Source organism: Sciurus carolinensis, unplaced genomic scaffold, assembly GCF_902686445.1.
Source record: "Sciurus carolinensis unplaced genomic scaffold, mSciCar1.2, whole genome shotgun sequence".
Classification (NCBI taxonomy): domain Eukaryota; kingdom Metazoa; phylum Chordata; class Mammalia; order Rodentia; family Sciuridae; genus Sciurus; species Sciurus carolinensis.
This window is the reverse complement of record NW_025920282.1, coordinates 96,927-103,020: the sequence shown is the minus strand read 5'-3', so window position 1 is coordinate 103,020 and position 6,094 is coordinate 96,927. Positions and strand designations below refer to the sequence as shown.

Here is a 6,094-nt window from a genome sequence, read left to right as displayed (position 1 = left end):
TTTTGTATCCATTGTAATAGGAAAACAATGTTTAAGACCCAATGTGGTCCTTAAAACGTTTCTAATATGTGGTGATAATAGTTTTTAATTTGTTATAAATGAAGATGTAGGAGATAAGGTTTGATCAAAGACAAATTTTAACACCAGATCTGGAGCCCCTTAAAGCTACAACATAAAGCGAATAATCCAAGTGCTTGTCTTGATGCAGGGGCTTAGGTTCAATTATTTTGACTGAAGGAAACCAGTCAGAGAAGAGTGGGTTGTTCCCGGAAAGCCATTCCAGCAAAACAGGGAGCCAGTCTTCTGGCCTCTGCACAGGCAGTCTGTGACATCTGTATTTCAATCTATCATATTATTACATTTGGGTGCATTAAGTAGATGTGCTATGTTTTGTGCATAAAGGCAGCACATTGGCCCCTCAATTTAGAGTAACTAATGAATCCATGAATGAATATTTGGGTTTTAAGTTGTATCTCTAGTGATTCACATTTACATGCCACTCTGATTATAAGGATGAGGGCTGGCAGCTTAGTTTTTAGAATTGTAGGCATGATTTTTTAATGGGCTCAAAAATGCCAGGCAGTAGAGTTGTCAGCTTTATCAGTTTACCAAGGTAGTGTGTTCTTCAGAAAGATTCATGAAATGCTTCTTGTTCTTGAGCAGGAAAAAAACCTCATGAATAAAACCTGACCTTGTTTTATAATCTCAATTTCACCCCACAAATATCCTGGGGAATCACTGGGTAGGATATCACCATCATATTTAATAAGTGAATGAACCTATTGGGAGAGGAATTTACTAGTGGCCACTCAATGATTGAAGATCAGAGCTAGGACAGGAATGTTTTAACCAGGGTGGAAACAAATGTGTGTGTGTACAGTATGGGTGCATTTGGTTGTGTGTGTGTGTGTGTGTGTGTGTGTGTGTGTGTGTGATCGATACAGACACATAGATTATAGATTTTTCCACTTTGTAGATAGTGTACATACTGACTTGATTATTTAGTTCTCTTTAGAACTTGGGGATTTCTGGGTGGAGATAGTATGTTATTCTCTCTCTATTTTTTTTTTCATTTCCAGAACATTCCAGAGCCTGCTGACTTTGATTTTAAAACAGTTTTTGGCTACAAACATTCAGGTTTAAGGCACATTCCAAACTACAAGGAGCCCTGTCACTGGCAGGGAACTGGCTTTGTTCTCGTGGTTTTACATGGATGATGGAACAAATGACTTTCTAGCCTTTTTAGTTTTTCTAAAAAGGAGTGAGTTTGGCAAAAACAAAGCCTATGGCGCATTCTCACAGATGCAAACATGACCCTTACAAGCCCTCCCTTCTGTCCTTGGTGCAAACATGACCCTTACAGTTCCTCCCTTCTGTCCTTGGTGAGGTCAGGGTGCTCTACCCAGCCCAACGCTCTCGCCAGAAATATGTGTGTAGTAAACAGCCTTGTAAGCATTTTTCTGGTAATGATGATTAAAAAAAAGAAAATATGCCTCCAAATAGAAATACAAAATCACATGACTAAAATGAAGCTAAGGGTCTTAGCCACAAGCAGTGCGGAATGACTGCATGAATCAGGAAATAAAGCATCTACCTTAACAGCAAGAGGCTGAGGGGTGGGGAGCAGGCGCACCTTGAGAGAGCTCTAGCCCAGCCAGGCCCTTCAGCAGGACACAATGTGCAGACTGGGAAGGGCAGGAAGGGCAGGGCCAAGGCTCAGGGACAGGCAATGCACCTTGGTGCTATTCTGTGGATTTGTGAGAAACCGGCGCTCCTCTGGCTTTTTCCGGGCATCACCACTGCCTGCAGGGGGCAGATGTGAGCCACTGGTCACCGCTCAGTGGTCACTGCTCAGTCACTGCCACCACAGATCTTTAGCAGAATCTTCTGGAAGTCCCCTGAAGTGTCTCCTGTGATGTCATGGTACAGCGACTTGCCATACATCCGCTTATACTCTGCTCTGACGTCCAGGAGGTCGATCTCACTGCGAGACACCATGATGCGAATCAGGGTCCTGTCCTTTGTTCCTGCCCAACTCCTGGCCTTGTTGAGCCTTTCAGCAAAGAAGGCGGGCGTATTCTTGAGACATTTCACCACAGCCAGCATGCTCTGCTCCAGGTCCCGGGACATCTCGCGGCAGATGCTCTCCTGATGTCGCCACCCGTCATCCTCTGATACTGCTTGAAAGCTGCCACCAGGTGGGCCCGGCTCTGGGAGCACAGGTTGCATTCAATTTAAGACTCATCTGTCCCCAGGTGGTTCTCCCCAGCTGCACACAGCTCCTGCACGTCTCTCTGGACAAGGGGCATGTCCACATTCGTGCTTTCATCCCGGTTTCCCTGAGAGAGAGAGATGAGGAGCCGCTGGAAGTGCCCCATGTGTCACTTGGGATGGCCTCCTCCAGGGTCTTCTTGAATTCTGCTTTACAGGCTCTGCTCAGTTCGCGGATGTGCTCATTGCTGCGGGAAGCGGATCTCCATCAGGCAGGCGTCGTCGGCGCCAGCCCCCTGGGTGGCTTCCTTTATCTCATACACATCAATCAGGACTGGGGTCTTCATCAGAGCCCAGATTGTCTTCTCAAAGGTTCCTGACAGCTCAGACTCCAAGTCTTTGATGGAACCCTTGCCATAAGCTGTCTTGAAGGACAGGAGAATCTGCTGCCGCTGTTTGTTGGAGCCGCTCCCCAGGCCGTCCATGATGGCCTGCTCATCCGTTCCAGAGCCCTTGGTGGCCTTCCGTAAGACCTCGGCGACTCGCAAGGGGTCGAAGCCAGAAGCATCTGTGATGGTGCCTCGGTTTCCAAGCTGAGCTGGGGGGACAGCAGGGGGGACAGTCCCAGAGCTCGAGTATCCTGGTAGCTTGGCACTGGCTGTGGTTGCTGTCCAGGGTAGGTCATTGGTGGCTGCCCAGGGTAGGTCATTGGTGGCTGCCCAGGGGTGGCATGGGCTGGCCTGGCACAGGGGCCCCTGGGTACGATGGATAAAGGGCATCCCAGAGGGCGGTTCCCCAGGGGCGGGAACATTCCATAGGAGGAACAGACTGCTGGGCGGAGGGGGCTGCGGAAGCCCCCAGGAGGGACGCAGGTAAACCAGGGTCCCTGTTTGGCACGCTGGCTCCTCCGCATGTCCCAGACGTGTTGGCTGCCACTCCTGAGAGGTGGTCCTGGTTGAACTGCCCCGCATAGTTGGCCACATTATCCGGCCCGATGGGCAGTGTGCTGGGTGGGGGGCAGCCAGCACCACCCCAGGCACCGCCGCCTGGTGCAACTGGTGGGTACCCAGGAGGTGGGTGCCCGCCCGGGCAGCTCATGGCCAGCTCCACGCACCTGGGCACTCGGGTCAGCGGGCGCCCGCCTGGGCAGGGCAGCTGCTCTTCTCTATATTTTACTGTACTGTTTCACTTCCTTCCAAACCCAATTTCCAACACCAGTTTAAACCAATTTAACCCAACTTCCAACACCAATTTGAAAATATTTTGATGTGCCAGATTTTTTCTGCTAAACTGAAATTCATAGATGGTTGGGGCCCATTAATTTAATGTATATTTTTAAATGAGTTATAATAAATTATAACCATACTTTTTAAACATAGGAATTAATTTAATTTAAATCCCCAAACATCTGAAAACTATATTTTCTGCTCAAAGAAGCACATTGCTTGTATATGACATAAAGGCATTTGTAATATTTCACCCTCATCCTTAAAAATTATAGAATCTCAAGTTTGTATATAATAAAAATATGATAATAAAAAGCCATTTAAGAAGAAAATTTGTCAGATTTGATGGTGCTTATGGCAAGAAGATCACACGTTTCTGAGGCTAGCCTCTGCAATTTAGCTAGAACCTGTCTCAAAATAAAAGAGATGGGGATGTAGCCAGTAGGAGAGCATCTTTGAATTCAAATGAAGAGAAAAAAGAAAAAGAAAAGAGAAAGAAAGGAAAAAGAGAAAGAAAAAATGGTGACATTCTAAAAGGAATTAAAACCGAAGAAAAGAGAAAGTACTGAAAATTTCAAGGAGGAACTAACATTTAATTCACATCCTGATGAACTTGAAGTATGTTTTGTTTAAATGGAGATGTAGTTTGGGGGAAAAAGAGGATAGCAGATTGATGTGAGCAGAGGATATAATTAAATAAAAAGAAGGTGGAGCAAAATAATGTAAAAGCCTCAGTTGTCTCACAGAGGATCTGGGCTCTAATTTGGCAAATCTAAAGATTCTAAAAGAAATGGGACAGTCCAGAAAGACGCTGTGATCTAGATCAGAGAAAATAGCTCTAATGGGATCAAGAAGAATCTAGGCAGAGATTAAAAAAAACTTCTAAGTTTATACATAAGGCAAAAGAAAATAATTTCAATAGACTGTGTGGTGATAGAACCCCGAGTGCAGGAGAAAGAGAATGACTCACGGGATGATTGCAAGGAAGCAGGTCACCCTCTGAAGCTCTGCAGCAGCTAGCAATGCACGGGAAAGAGAGAGAGGATTGTAAATAGTGGTGCAGTAAAGATGGAGAAATGAATGACAAATGAATGAGAAGGAAGGAAGGAAGGAAGGAAGGAAGAAAGGAAGGAAGTAGAGTGGAAGAAAAGTGTTTGGGGATACGTGCCCCTAAAGAAACAGGAGGTTAGAATATTTGGAGTTGTTGGTAAGAACGAGCCAATGGAGAATAAAAAGAAAGAGTATGTATGTATAAATAGCCTGGTGAAATATATTGCATCAGTAAAACACAGAAGGTGTACTGTTAATTATGTAGAGGAATTCAGAGATAGAAAAGAGCAAGACCCAGGAACCTCCGGTGAGGAGGCTACATCATCTCAGTGAAGCAGACTTTGAGGGGATGTATTGAGGGGCTAGGCTTGGGTTTCCCAAAACTGGGGTACCCTGAAGCTCCTAAGCAGTCATTCTGAGGTATGTGCTATTTGGAATTACAGTATTATCTTAATTCTTAACAAGGGTAGCCTTCATTAGTTGCATTTCTAATTTAGAAAGACATTGGATTAATTTGGGTTTTGTACAGAAGATGAACTAGTGATGTTAGTTCATTTTTCACAATGATTCTATATTATGTGTCTAGGATTTCCCGATTTTTCTGAGATATAATACTTTCCTTTTGCTACCATAACTCCTCTTAAGCTTAAAAATATTTCTGAGACCCGAGTAGACTATTTTGCAAGAATCATTTCACTATGTTCAAATATTCTAAATGTCTAGTAACCTTCTGTATAATTTTTGAGATCTTTCATCCAAGACATTTAGAACATGTTCCATTAAATCTATTTTTAAGTGCTTTTTCCGTATGGGGAATTGAACCCAGGGCCTTGTGCATGTCAAGCAAATGCTCTACCACTGAGCCACCTCCCCAGTGCCTGTTCCATTAAGTCTTAGGGCAACATGATCTGTAGAAGTACATATTACAAATGTTTGGGAAGGGTAACTGCCTCATGTTTAAGACGGAGTTGAGGGCTGGGGATATGGCTCAGTTGGTAGCGTGTTTGCCTTGTAAGTATAAAGCCTGGGTTCAATTCCCCAGGGCTGGGGATATAGCTCAGTTGGTAGCGTGTTTGCCTTGTAAGTATAAAGCCTGGGTTCAATTCCCCAGGGGTGGGGATATAGCTCAGTTGGTAGCATGTTTGCCTTGTAAGTATAAGGCCTGGGTTCAATTCCCCAGGGCTGGGGATATAGCTCAGTTGGTAGCGTGTTTGCCTTATAAGTATAAGGCCTGGGTTCAATTCCCCAGGGCTGGGGCTATAGCTCAGTTGGTAGCGTGTTTGCCTTGTAAGTATAAGGCCTGGGTTCAATTCCCCAGGGCTGGGGATATAGCTCAGTTGGTAGCGTGTTTGCCTTATAAGTATAAGGCCTGGGTTCAATTCCCCAGGGCTGGGGATATAGCTCAGTTGGTAGCGTGTTTGCCTTGTAAGTATAAGGCCTGGGTTCAATTCCCCAGGGCTGGGGATATAGGTCAGTTGGTAGCGTGTTTGCCTTGTAAGTATAAGGTCTGGGTTCAATTCCACAGCACCACAAGACAGAGCTGACCTTAATGCTTTCTTATTCCCGTCCTCTGATTTTGTTTGGCAGATGGTACCGTCTCTCTGTAG

General features: G+C 45.2%; 1 pseudogene; it reads right to left on the bottom strand.

Moving 5' to 3' along the window:
• Positions 1 to 1,851: 1,851 nt before the first annotated feature.
• Positions 1,852 to 3,312, bottom strand: LOC124975475 (annexin A11-like; annotated as a pseudogene).
• Positions 3,313 to 6,094: the final 2,782 nt, after the last annotated feature.